The sequence below is a fragment of the Diaphorina citri genome, unplaced genomic scaffold (assembly GCF_000475195.1).
Source record: "Diaphorina citri unplaced genomic scaffold, Diaci psyllid genome assembly version 1.1 scaffold562, whole genome shotgun sequence".
In the NCBI taxonomy this organism is placed as follows: domain Eukaryota; kingdom Metazoa; phylum Arthropoda; class Insecta; order Hemiptera; family Psyllidae; genus Diaphorina; species Diaphorina citri.
In genome coordinates, this window is record NW_007377996.1 from 75,634 (window position 1) to 90,343 (window position 14,710).

General features: G+C 40.2%; 1 long non-coding RNA gene across 1 annotated transcript; it reads left to right on the plus strand.

Moving 5' to 3' along the window:
- Positions 1-9,680: 9,680 nt before the first annotated feature.
- Positions 9,681-10,094, plus strand: LOC108252505. The gene is made up of 2 exons (XR_003391775.1): positions 9,681-9,947; positions 10,037-10,094. It is a non-coding gene; the product is annotated as an uncharacterized LOC108252505 (long non-coding RNA).
- Positions 10,095-14,710: the final 4,616 nt, after the last annotated feature.

A 14,710-nucleotide genomic window follows, 5' to 3' on the forward strand; every position in this document is an offset into this window, starting at 1 on the left:
GCTAATGGTAAGAAGACACAAGGAATAATATGGACACATGCCGACAAGACAAGAAACAATCGAAGAGGTACCCTTCACGGATCTGTTAAACTTTTGACTTTGCCCCAGGATTTGCTGTTTCTTTTTCAAGTTTCTCTGTTTCTTTCGTTCTTCGCTTTTCGATTTACTAGTTATTAATCCGGTGTCAGCTCCCATGGCGTAGTGGTCACTGCGCTCGCCTTGCACGCGGGAGACCCAGGTTCGATTCCCGGCGGTGTCAAGAAATTTTGTATCATCCAAATGATTGATTCCGTGACTGGCTGTTGCGGGGCCCACTCAGCCTCGTGAGGAAAATGAGTAGCTAGTTATCCTTTGTAGAGGAGGAGTGGAAGAAACTTTGAGAAACGGAACTGGTCCCCTTTTGGAAACTAAAATGACACCTGTTCTAAACCATAGGAAATCCAAAATGGCGTAACATCAAAATCGGTTTCAGAAAATGAGTATCACCCAACCCTCCTTCTTCCAAAACTTCATAGTTTTTGTATCGTAATTTATGGCCCTTTTTCAAACTTTCAAATGGCTGTAGTGGGATAAAGCCCCCGAATCGGCCACTCAGACTTTGAAAAATTTGTACCTTATGAGGTAAAATTGACATCGCTAGCTCCCGGACCATATCTGATCACCCAACCCTCCAAAACTTCATAGTCTTTGTATCGTAATTTATGGCCCTTTTTCAAACTTTCAAATGGCTGTAGTGGGATAAAGCCCCCGAATCGGCCACTAAGACTTTGAAAAATTTGTACCTTATGAGGTAAAATTGACATCGCTAGCTCCCGGACCATAACTCCGTGGACTCCTAGAAACAATATCTTGGCTCTTTCCATAAAAAACTGAAGTATGTAGTGCCGTAACTCCCCGTTTTGCTTTGACACCTCACACGTCCCCCGAGATGATTCCGAGACAAATGATATCCCATGTAAATGAGGATCATGTTACTTCCACATATTACAGATGTACTACACATGTCCCCTCGATCAGATGCGTGATGAAAGATATACGATGCCTTGCCATGCATATATCGCTCCTCAGTAAGAAATATATTCATTCCGATATGATGTACAGTCGAAAGCGAAAATGCAATCTGTCCAAATGGACTGGAATGTTACGTTACTGGATGCCGGTGGTGTCCGGGCCAGTAGTTAAGCTACCTACTGGCCCGGACAAAAAACGTCACAAAGAAAGAAGATACCTATTCATCTTTTATTATTTACCTGAAAACCTTTGAAGTTTTCATCTCCTGGATTTCAGTATTCAAGCTTCTGATTGTGAGGCAAAATGCACACTAGTGAAACGCGTTTACGTTTCATGAAATCCGTACACAAGGTTAACACAGAGCAGTGCACACAGGTGAAACTAAGTTTCATGAAACGCTGTGCATTGCGCCTCTAAATGCATTGCGCTTAAATGAGGATCATGTTACTTCCACATATTACAGATGTACTACACATGTCCCCTCGATCAGATGCGTGATAAAAGATATACGATGCCTTGCCATGCATATATCGCTCCTCAGTAAGAAATATATTCATTCCGATATGATGTACAGTCGAAAGCGAAAATTTCGGGACAGTTTCCAGTTCCATCTCCATCCCTTTATTCTGACAGCCTCTTTTGGAATGTCTAGCTAAATAAGGAATTTTTAATTGTGTTAAGTAAGCATACTTCAATCCTTGTCTCAATTGTCTTCAGCATACCGTCTTTGGATGTCCAGTTCCATCCCTTTATTCTGACAGCCTCTTTTGGAATGTCTAACTAAATAAGGAATTTTTAACTGTGTTGAGCATACTTCAATCCTTGCCTCAAATATCGTTCCCCAATTATTACACCTAGATAAATTTTACGATTTGATTTTGACTCGAACCACCAACCTCCAGATCCAAAGTCCAACGCGTTTACCGCTTACTTACTTTCCGTGTCCGGAAACAAACTTGAACATCAGATCTTGAATTTCCAGAAATTGGCAACGTTAATGGCTTTTGGGTTTGCTTGCATGAGGTCTTCTTGTGTGCAAGGTTCATTCAGTTCCAGTTGGCTGCAGTTTAAGAAGTGGTTATGAGACAGACTAAAATCTGGTGTTGTTGTCTTCAGCATACCGTCTTTGGATGTCCAGTTGGCTCTATTTTGAATGCAGAAACCTTGGTCTTCCAAAGGTCCAAAGACAATCCATCCAGAATTTTTTGCTCGTCAGTGTATATTCCAAGGTACTCGTATTTGAATACTTCTGATAGATATCGTGTAGCTTTGGGTGCCAAGATTTTCGGTGTATGTAATTAGGGGGGATATTTGGGGAGGATGTGAACTTTTTGCTCGTCAGTGTATATTCCAAGATACTTGTATTTGAATACTTCTGATAGATATCGTGTAGCTTTGGGTGCCAAGATTTTCGGTGTATGTAATTAGGGGGGATATTTTGGGAAGGATGTTTTTCGCAGTCTGTCATAGAGGGACGACTGATGTCGCTCTTAATATTTCAGCGAGGATTCGGTTTCTCTAGGGCTCGTCAAAATATGAGTGCCACAATTAGCACGTGTAATAATAGCTAATAATAGAATTTTGAAGGTAACCACCAGTTGAAACTTTCCTGAGGTGTTTTGTATTTTGTACCGCAATCCTCCTTATGGCGCGTTCACTTGAGATCAGAATACCTGACTAGATGTAGCGTCGCGCAATAGATCAGTTGTGCTTACTTGGGTAATGTTTCAAAGTCATAGAGCAGGAAAAATGAGGACCAACGGAATTTTTCTTTTTCTTCTACGACTTCTAGATCCCTTGGATTAAGCCATCTCATTGGTTGATTTCAGCCAATTGAATAGCTGAATCCAATAATACAGTTCACTTCCCCCCAACTCGCGCCTATATTTTTGAATTTTCCCGGACAGAGAAAATTTACTGCGCCCGTAGATAAGTCCGTGAATTTCTGTCTTAACCCAAAATGCCCGAGGAAGATGCTTCAAAAACAGCCTGGCAATAGGCGAGTCTTATTTTGGATCTGGTTTTTTTTTTTTTTTTTTTTTTAAAAAAAAAACCCCAACTCGCGCCCATATTTTTGAATTTTCCCGGGCAGAGAAAATTTACTGCGCTTGTAGATAAGTCCGTGAATTTCTGTTTTAACCCAAAATGCCCGAAGAAGATGCTTCAAAAACAGCCTGGCAATAGACGAGTCTTATTTTGGATCTGGTTTTTTTCCCCTCAAAATAAACAAAAGGGATGTACGCGTATTATGGCAACATACTTGCATGAAGACATGATAGCAAGTTTTTGTCTAATGAGGTGTCGATACAAGGTTATAAAGTTGACCGTCAGTAATTCCATCGATAATAATCATGGTAATGGACTGTGTCATTGTGATCAGAAGTCCTCGAGTCGATTCCATTGTTTTGCAAACTTATCTTCATCATCAGATTGTACAGCGAGTGAGGCGCGGAATCGATATGTATACTTACTTTGCCCTAATACTCTTTGCCTGGTATTAACATTAAGTGCCTACAATCTAAATCGAAAGTCCTCAGCTGAGGAAATCCAACCATTATATTGTGAGGATTTGAAACTCTTACACATGAGACTTGGAAGTATTAGTATTTTGAACCCTTTAAACTTAAAGAGACTTCCAGCTTTGCTAGGCTAGTTAGGGTTCGTGCTGGTTTGCCTAGGGCCTAAATTAAGAATGTTTCAGTAACACGCCAAAAGCTCAGTCAAGCCAGCGCAGCGCAGAGGCGATAGCGCGTTGAATTCCCCAGTTTTCCAAGGATCACTGACTTTTCCCAGCACTATCGGGCTGGGTGGAGTAAATGTTAGAAAGCAAGCTTGCTGCCGAGTTATTGCTGTAATATCAAATCCATATTCCCTATAAAATAGGTATGTACTCGTACTTAAAAGTTCACTAAAACCTCATCAGTTATGAAAACCCCCATCACACAAAAGCTCCCTGAAAACCCTAGCATCGCAGTCTGTCATAGAGGGACGACTGATGTCGCTCTTAATATTTCAGCGAGGATTCGGTTTCTCTAGGGCTCGTCAACTAGCAGTTATGCAGTAACATTAAACCCCCATCACACAAAAGCTCCCTGAAAACCTTAGCAGTTATGCAGTAACATTAAACCCCCATCACATGAAAGCTCCCTGAAAACCTTAGCAGTTATGCACACAAAAGCTCAGGTAATTCTCCGACGACTTCCATGCCTAGGACTTGAGACTTTACCACTGCATACAGCTACCAATACAAACCCAGCTCAGATGATCTTGATTAGATACCAAAGCTAGATACCTGCTGGCTCAATTATTCTGACTTGGAACTTCTATCAGAATTTCTTGATCAAAACTTTTGATCGGAGTAAAGTTAGTAATGAAGAATCACGGAGTGAGCAGACGCGACGGGTAAGCTTTCAGTTTGGTGAATCTAATCTGAGTTTAAAATTGGTTTAATTTTAACTTCTTTTTTTTTTCAAGATGTTGACAAAGGGAACTGTAACTGCTAAGGTCTTATCGTCCCGAAATCGAAGAGAGACAGGACAGGAGAAAGCAAGCCGTTCCGAGAACGAATATTATCCCATCAGGATAAAATCCGCTCTGGGCGGGAATCGACCCCGCAGCCTAGCGCTTACAAGGCAGACCCTCTACCACTACCAGCCAAGCTAATTAGGCTGGCGTAATTTAATTTTTTGTGCCGGCAACTCAAGCGGTCCTAGGTCTGTCGGACAGTCTGAACGTGTGGCGGAAAAAGATTCTGACCAAGTTCTGTCCAGACAGTCAGAGCGTGAGTCACCGGCATTGGATTAAGCTATCTGATTGGTTGATCATTCGTTTTTGGGCCGAAAAATTGAAATTTGCATTATTATTATCTTTCGTTTTTGGGCCAAAAAATTGAAATTTGCTCTTTCCTTTTTGAGCCAAAAATTTCGAAATTTCTTCATTAGTTTTTGAGGCCTTTGTTTTCCCAGAGGCTTTTCCTTTGGAATTCTTCATCTTTTTAGTCCCTTTACTCCAGCCGAAGAAATTTCTATCCTACTGCCAGTTTCCTTCCGAACATCGGGCACTGGAACTATTTCTCCCGGACAAGAAGAAAACATTTTCTGATCATTGTTTTTATCTTTTTAGTCCCTTTACTCCAGCCGAAGAAATGTCTATCCTACTGCCAGTTTCCTTCCGAACATCGGGCACTGGAACTATTTCTCCCGGACAAGAAGAAAACATTTTCTGATCATTGTTTTTTAACCCTTTTACGTAGCTCGGGGGCGTTTTCTTCTTATTTCTTATTAAATAATAATAGATATATTGTATAGTAATCAGAGGAATGTAAGGAGTGTTCCTACATCTGTCTAGAGGAGAATGATAGCAAGGAATCGGCAACTTAACGTACAGGGTGACGCCGAATCAGTAAACTTTGAACGTGGATTGGGATTGTGAACTTGGAGTTGAATTTTATACTTATGCATCTATGTAAGGCCGACCATTCACTATTAGGTAGACCTGACAGGTCGCCTGAAAGACTTATTATTGCTACCATACGCACGTGAAAGTGAATTGGGATTGTGAACTTGGAGTTGAACTTTAAATGCATCTATGTAAGGCCGACCATTCACTATTAGGTAGACCTGACAGGTCGCCTGAAAGACTTATTATTGCTACCATACGCACGTGAATGACCTCATAATCATCAAAAGATCGGGAAGCTGGGAGTTTTGAAATATGGACCTACCTATCAAATCGAGACTTTTTTTTAAATTCACTAATTAATTTCAAATGGATCATTTTTAGTATCTAGAACTCGAAGAAGAAAAAAAAATCCTTAAATCGTACCTTTTCCCCCTTTTCAACTCTTTTTCTAGAAAATCATGAGCTTTATCTGCATCTATGTAACTTATTCTACATAGTTGCCACATCTAGACTGCCAGTTCTCTCCCCATTTTAAAAATACTAGTGTACCCAACTCCATCACACACCCTGTATATAGTATATAGGTACATCCCGTACGTACCTCAACGTATAGCATTGTGGATTGTATAGTCCATTTTGAAATATTTTGGCCCAAGGCTTCTGTGGCCAAGATTATCCACATCTAGCATCTTGGAAATGAAATGCTGCATTGGGTTCACTACAACGCCTCATGGACATTGGTTTAATTGGTAAAGTCGATCTATTTCCAACTTAGTCCAACCAACTCATCAGGTAGACGAACCAGTCCGCGCTGTCTAGCTATGATAATAATTGTGCTTATTTATACTGCTCCAATAGGTTCTCGGACTAAAGAGTTTTAGTTATAAAACTCAAGAAAATCAGCAGATATTTTCATTTTCACCACCGCACCGAAAGATGCCAAATTTCCTACCTGAGTGAACTTTTTTCATAGCCTTATTCGTCTCAAAACTAAAACTCAAAAATCTAGGGATTATATCGTTAGGTATAGCACGCAAAAAAGAGCTCCCACAAATGATCAACTCTGGGGATTATAGCGTTAGGTAGCACGCAAAAAGATCTTTCACATATGACGAATTGAGCGTTGATTCTTTGACCTGGTTTCGAGAAGCTTGGTGTGAAACCATTTTTATCGGCAAATCGTAAAATACGCTCACATTTGTACTCCCGAATTCTTTAAGTGTATTCAAAGATAGTCGACCGACGAGGTAAATGTCAAGGCAGTGTGGACGGTTCAGTCGACTTCGATCGACTTTGTGTGGACACAACTTTACATACCTACTTACCAATCGGTATCTTGGGTATCATCATACATACTTACCTTCACATAAAATAGCGCTCCTCATCTTCAACCCAGGTACCTCGAACGGAAATGTAATTTTTCACAGTGAATTGACTTTAAGGTATGATTAAGAAGAATAAGACGAAGGCAAAGTTTCAACTGTATCATCATACATACATACTTACTTACCTTCACATAAAATAGCGCTCCTCATCTTCAACCAAGGTACCTCGAACGGAAATGTAATTTTTCACAGTGAATTGACTTTAAGGTATGATTAAGAAGAATAAGACGAAGGCAAAGTTTCAACTGGAAATAAATAATATGGTAGTATAGCGAAGAAGTGGATATTATAAGAACAATAATAGCTTGGGCGTATCACCTAAAGAGTTTTAGTTATAAAACCCAAGAAAATCAGCAGATATTTTAATTTTCACCACCGAAAGATGCCAAATTTCCTACCTGAGTCCCTGAGTGAACTTTTTTCATAGCCTTATTCGTCTCAAAACTAAAACTCAAGTTTAAAAGAAAAAAAAATCTAGGGATTATAGCGTTAGGTAGCACACAAAAAAGATCTCCCTCAAGTTATCAATTTTCCGTGGATTATAGCGTTAGATAGCACGCAAAAAGAGTTTTCAGCTTTTACAAATGATCAACTTTCTGCGGGTTACAGCGATAGGCAGCACCCAAAAATAACTTTCACATAGGACAAATTGGGCGTTGATTCTTTGACCTGGTTTCGAGAACCTTGGTGAAACCCTTTTTTTGCGGCAAATCATAAAATACGCTCACATTTGTCCTCCCGATTTCTTAAAGTGTATTCAAAGATAGTCGACCGACGAGGTGAATGTCAAGGCAGTGTGGACGGTTCAGTCGACTTCGATCGACTTTGTGTGGACAGCGGCAAATTGTAAAATACGCTCACATTTGTACTCCCGAAAAGTGTATTCAAAGATAGTCGACCGACGAGGTGAATGTCAAGGCAGTGTGGACGGTTCAGTCGACTTCGATCGACTTTGTGTGGACACACCTTTACATACCTACTTACCAATCGGTATCTTGGGTATCATCATACATACTTACCTTCACATAAAATAGCGCTCCTCATCTTCAACCTAGGTACCTCGAACGGAAATGTAATTTTTCACAGTGAATTGACTTTAAGGTATGATTAAGAAGAAGGCAAAGTTTCAACTGGAAATAAATAATATGGTAGTATAGCGAAGAAGTGGATATTATAAGAACAATAATAGCTTGGGCGTATCGTTTTATACAGGATGGTTGCGGTAAAGTGATTGCTCTATACAGGGTGTCAGTTTCAACGGGAAATAAATAATCAGCCCAAAGCAATCACCCTAGTTAGGGCTGATCGAGAGGCTGACGAAAACCGCAGACGCCGTCTGTACACAGGAAACGGCAAAGAAAAAGAAGAAAAAGTAATCATATCATGTACTATACAGGGTGTCAGTTTCAACGGGAAATAAATAATCAGCCCAAAGCAATCACCCTAGTTAGCGCTGATCGAGAGGCTGACGAAAACCGCAGACGCCGTCTGTACACAGGAAACGGCAAAGAAAAAGAAGAAAAAGTAATCATATCATGTAACAAGCTAACAAGTACTAGGTACCGTAAAATATAATAGAAAACTTTACTTATAATAATACTCGTACATTGTATAGCATACTGTCGGCTAATACTTAAAAGTCCTACTTAATTCCTGTTTTGTTTGCCACAGGCTCTATTCAGTGCAGTGCTATGAGTATGGTTAGAAACCACCCATCTTCCACAGCCAGTTACAAACCTCTGTCCTCCAGCAAAACCCTTTCCTCTCCAACCACTCAAATCTTTTCTACAAACACTGAACTTCCATCGCCTAGAATCAAATTGTTTCCTGGTATGACCCATTCCTTATCCAATATTCATTATATCTTTCCTACATCCACTGAAACTCAACTCCATTCCTCCACTAGGGTTTCGTCCCCTAGGATTCATTATATCTTTCCCACCTCAACTGATCACATCCATTCATCCACTAGGGTTTCGTCTAGTAGCATCTCCACTGAACCTCCAACAGTAAGCACTGAATATTCTATCATTCTTTCACAGGCTCTATTCAGTGCAGTGCTATGAATATGATTAGAAACCACCCATTTTCCACAGCCAGTTACAAACCTCTGTCCTCCAGCAAAACCCTTTCCTCTCCAACCACTCAAATCTTTTCTACAAACACTGAACTTCCATCGCCTAGGATCAAATTGTTTCCTGGTATGACCCATTCCTTATCCAATATTCATTATATCTTTCCTACATCCACTGAAACTCAACTCCATTCCTCCACTAGGGTTTCGTCCCCTATGATTCATTATATCTTTCCCACCTCAACTGATCACATCCATTCATCCACAAGGGTTTCGTCTAGTAGCATCTCCACTGAACCTCCAACAGTAAGCACTGAATATTCCTCCACAAGTTCCTTTGAAACTCCATCTACGATTACACAAGTTCCTTTGAAACTCCATCTACGAAACTTGCTTCTGACGAGACTTCAGTTCCTTCTACTGATTCCTTCGCTACTACTCCTGAGGCCGAAACTTCTTCGGTAATCCCTGTTGAGACTGTTTGGTACGACTGTTTGGAGAGCAGCATTGACATCGGTGGTCGAAATGACAGACCTGTCAGAGTGTTTGTGAGGTACTTCGCTACCAAGAAGGTGGAGAGTGCCAATGGACAATCTACGAAACTTGCTTCTGACGAGACTTCAGTTCCTTCTACTGATTCCTTTGCTACTACTCCTGAGGTCGAAACTTCTTCGGCGATCCCTGTTGAGACGGTTTGGTACGACTGTTTGGAGAACAGCATTGACATCGGTGGTCGAAATGACAGACCTGTCAGAGTGTTTGTGAGGTACTTCGCTACCAAGAAGGTGGAGAGTGCCAATGGACCGAAACTTCTTCGGTGACCCCTGTTGAGACGGTTTGGTACGACTGTTTGGAGAGCAGCATTGACATTGGTGGTCGAAATGACAGACCTGTCAGAGTGTTTGTGAGGTACTTCGCTACCAAGAAGGTGGAGAGTGCCAATGGAAAGCAGAAGGAGGAGGAGGTGGACGACTCTCAAGGGATGGTTGACAGGCAGGCGAATACAGGAACTTCTGGAGCCAATGGAGCACAAAGTCTAGTTAATGAGACAAGAGGATATATTAATGGAACACAAGGTCTAATTAATGGGACACTGGAACTTCTGGAGCCAATGGAGCACAAAGTCTAGTTAACGAGACAAGAGGATATATTAATGGAACACAAGGTCTAATTAATGGGACACTAGGACTTATAAATGGAACAGAAGGACTTACGAATGGAACAGAAGGATCGTCACTGCATAACTGCTAAGGTTTTCAGGGAGTTATTATTTGATAGGGGTTTAACGTTACTGCATAACTGCTAAGGTTTTCAGGGAGCTTTGAATCAGTGAAACCAACAGGACGTTGAGTGATCCCGTCGATATTAGTGGATTCGGCTCTTGTCCTGTATTGTGTCCATCTACTAACGTAACTACTATTATGTAAGTATATCGGGGAGAGGTGATAGAATAGATTTGGCGTTAAGACTTTTAGATAGTTTCTACGGGCGTACGCTCTAGTTTTATCCTTAGCTTTCGCAAATGATAGCTTTGTCTGATTTTGCATTAGATTTCAAAATTCATAAAAAGAGGGGAAACGAGCTTAAGAAGAGGGGATATTTAGAAAGAAAATTTCATTAAATGGGGAGTTATTATTTGATAGGGGTTTAACGTTACTGCATAACTGCTAAGGTTTTCAGGGAGCTTTTGTGTGATGGGGGTTTAATGTTACTGCATAGCTGCTAAGCTTTTCCTTAATACCAGGCAAAGAATATTAGGGCAAAGTAAGTACATATCGATTCCGCGCCTCACTCGCTGTACAATCTGATGATGAAGATAAGTTTGCAAAACAATGGAATCCATTGCTTTGGACTGATATTTGGTTTTGGGAGGACTTGCTTACAGTTCCCTCTATCAAACCTCTAAAAAAAGCAAGTATCATTAGAACTCACCAACTTTCTCATACAGGTTCCAACATTCACACGTGTAGGGGGCAGCGCAGAATCCATTTATACAGGATGGCTCACAGCGAGGCTGACAATGCGTTTGGTTAATCTGGTGATGATCTTCATTGCACGTACAAACTTCGGGCGCTGTGCATACACCCTGAAAATTTGGACTGATATTTAGTTTTGGGAGGACTTGCTTACAGTTCCCTCTATCAAACCTCTAAAAAAGCAAGTATCATTAGAACTCACCAACTTTCTCATACAGGTTCCAACATTCACACGTGTAGGGGGCAGCGCAAAATCCATTTATACAGGATGGCTCACAGCGAGGCTGACAATGCGTTTGGTTGATCTGGTGATGATCTTCATTGCACGTACAAACTTCGGGCGCTGTGCATACACCCTGAAAAATGGCGGCAAAATTTGTCCCACCGAGGCAGGTGCTAAAAACAGTGATCCGTTGAGATTTGTGCGGGAACTACGATTTGACTGTTAACTTACGTGACAATAATTGAAACGTAAGACGCAAGTTGACTAAAACGCGTTTCTGCACATGCGCAGAAAAGATTTCTCGTCAAATAATTTTAAAGAGTTCAATTAACGGAACGCTGATTTTGGTCGCAAAACTCACTATTATGCACTGAACTTACCGCACTACCTCGTAAGTATCCAAATTAAACCTGGCCATATCCACACGTGATATATCTGTTTGGTTCTCCAAATCATATTGGCAGCTCAGGAACAGCACTTTCTTCCGATACATATCCAATTAAGTTGTGCGAATCACAAAATACAAGATGGAAAATGCAAAATGTCCATTATCCATTTACATCTTGCATTTAAAATTGGTTCTTGAAAAGTATTAATAACCAAAGATGTGCGAATCACAAAATACAAGATGGAAAATGCAAAATGTCCATTATCCATTTACATCTTGCATTTAAAATTGGTTCTTGAAAAGTATTTTGCATTTTAAATGCTTTATTTTTACTTTTTTTTTAAACCCTATTTTGCATTTTGGTCAGAATTCGTTTTTTAAAAATGCTTTTTTTCTTTTTTTTTTCTATCAAGCTTCTAAGTAAATTAAAATAAAAAAAATCTGGTGTGAACATCACACGACTTTCCTTATCCTATTGAATGGTGGTTATTTGGGTGTTCTGTTGTAACATTTACAATATCTCTAACCGTTTAGTCGATATAGCTGAAAACCGCCAAAAACGGTTTTTTTTTTTCTATCAAGCTTCTAAGTAAATTAAAATAAAAAAAATCTGGTGTGAACATCACACGACTTTCCTTATCCTATTGAATGGTTAGCGTCCCTTATACCTTTTTATTACTTTTGTAATAATAAAGGAAGGACGAACTAATAAAGGAAGGACGGGCTTAAAATCAAAAATTCCTAGCCATTCAAAAGATGAAGCCCCTGAGTCAGGGGTATCTTACCGTACTTTTAAGCGTCCCTTATACCTTTTTATTACTTTTGTAATAATAAAGGAAGGACGGGCTTAAAATCAAAAATTCCTAGCCATTCAAAAGATGAAGCCCCTGAGTCAGGGGTATCTTACCGTACTTTTGGGCCATACTGTATAGGACATAGGAGCTACATTCCTATCAACATCAACGTAATCACAAAAGAAGCCTTTGACTACCCTAGACAAGTAAAACAAGAGCACAAATCCCCCAGATTACATGTTCAACATAACTATAGCTTTTACTATCTACAACTATGTAGGTATAGGTAAGCTATTAATTTTTCGACAAAGTCACAACTTAGGCTCGGGGTTGTGTGTGTGTGTTTTTGTGGTTATGAAAACTCAATTTTTCGTGGTTCGAACTCTTGACAGGAGGGCGTGGGTTCATTGCCAGCCGAGGTTCCTATATACTTCATAGTCTGGTACATACATACATACATACATAAAAGAACTCTAAAGGTTAGGGGGCAGAGAACGCCTCCTAGTTACCAGAGGTTACTTTCCACTCGAGTCATTATCTACATATTATTTACTTTTTTAGGCGTGGGTTCATTGCCAGCCGAGGTTCCTATATACTTCATAGTCTGGTACATACATAAAAGAGCTCTAAAGGTTAGGGGGCAGAGAACGCCTCCTAGTTACCAGAGGTTACTTTCCACTCGAGTCATTATCTACATATTATTTACTTTTTTATTTATTTTAGTAAGAGAAATTGCCAAGTTGAAATTAAGAGAAGGTGAAAGGAATCTACAATCAGCAATTTTCAGCAGACACACGAAAAACTGGGATTATAGTTTGAACGTGATGGGGTAGAGCTCTACGGGTTAGGTAGGTGACGAATTTTGACCACATAATGACTAAGCTCTGATGGTGGATTTCACCAATGACTTAATGAGAGATTTCACTAATGGGAGAATTTTAAAGTTTTTAGTGATCCAAAAAGCAGTTTTGAATGATCCAAATAGGTGCTCTTATTAAACTGTTGGTATAATGGAACAACTTGTTCTAAGCTGACAGTCTAAATAAAGCACTACTTAGGTATACTTATTATTGGATCGTTGAAAAATTCTCCAATAATTAGTGAAATCTCTGATTAAGTCATTGGTGAAATCCACCATGAGAGTTAAGTTAATACAAACCTTTGGCAGAAAGTACTGAAAGGTCTCGGAACCTCAAATGTTATCTTGTCGTCGAGGCAGTTTCCAAGGTCCTAAGCATTGTGATTTGTGATAGACGTTTCATATCGACATGTACCGTAATATTTGCAGAATGTGGATTTGTGTGGCGACACTGTTGCTAGTTATTCACGTTACTATTTGTGCCACAGAAGAAGGGGTTTGCTGGCAAACTGTTCGGTAAGTAAGTAATATTCTCACACCCTTCACGTAAAACCTATGAAAATGATAGGTTTGGTTTTTCAGGCATCTACGTACGCCGTACGCTTCTATGATTTTATTACATTTCAAGAAAATACATAAATACCTACCTATGTAATATTTTACCTCTAACATATTTATTTTGATAGTATTCCGGTTTTGACTTCACCCTATAACCTATACAGCTATAGAAAAATCTGGAGCCCACTGGGACACTTTAATCAGGAAGCTCGACACTTTAATATAATGTATGTATTACCTTATTTATACTGTCGGCTAATACTAAGAAGTCCCATTGTGCCAAAGGCTAATACCTATAGCATTCCAACACCCCTAAATCGGTGACACTAATCCAATAATACAGTTCTTCCACCCCAAAGTTTCCTCAAAGTTGCTATGGTACCCTTTCACATTGAATTTTTCCCTCAGTGTAGTGGCACTAAGGCCGACTCACCCGTCTGTACATGTGTATATTGCAGTGTCCCCCGGATGAGAGGCAAGCTGGAAACCATACCCTAACCCAATGATACAGTTCTTCCACCCCAAAGTTTCCTCAAAGTTGCTATGGTACCCTTTCACATTGAATTTTTCCCTCATAGTGTAGTGGCACTAAGGCCGACTCACCCGTCTGTACATGTGTGTATTGCAGTGTCCCCCGGATGAGAGGCAAGCTGGAAACCATACCCACTGAAGAGAAATATCTGGATTACGATTGTTATTTGAATACCTACGATCCCTTCGGCTGTTATCGAACCCGACAGTCCTACCGCTATGAATATGTCACAGAGGTATTTATCAGCTAAAGGGGTATTTTTTGTCCAAATCTAATAAGCAGGGCCGGATTAGCCCCCCGCGGGGCCCGGGGCAGTTTCAAAGGCGCGGGGCCCCCAGGACCTACCCCCCTCCCTACTAGAAAACACTTCTATACCTACCTAATTCATTTGATTACCTACGGACTAGTTTTGTTATTAAAATGTATTTTGCCGTTTCAGTTCATTGAAGTTTTAATGTTTGCGAGCACATCTTTCATGCAAAATATCATGCAACATTCTTTCTTTTTTT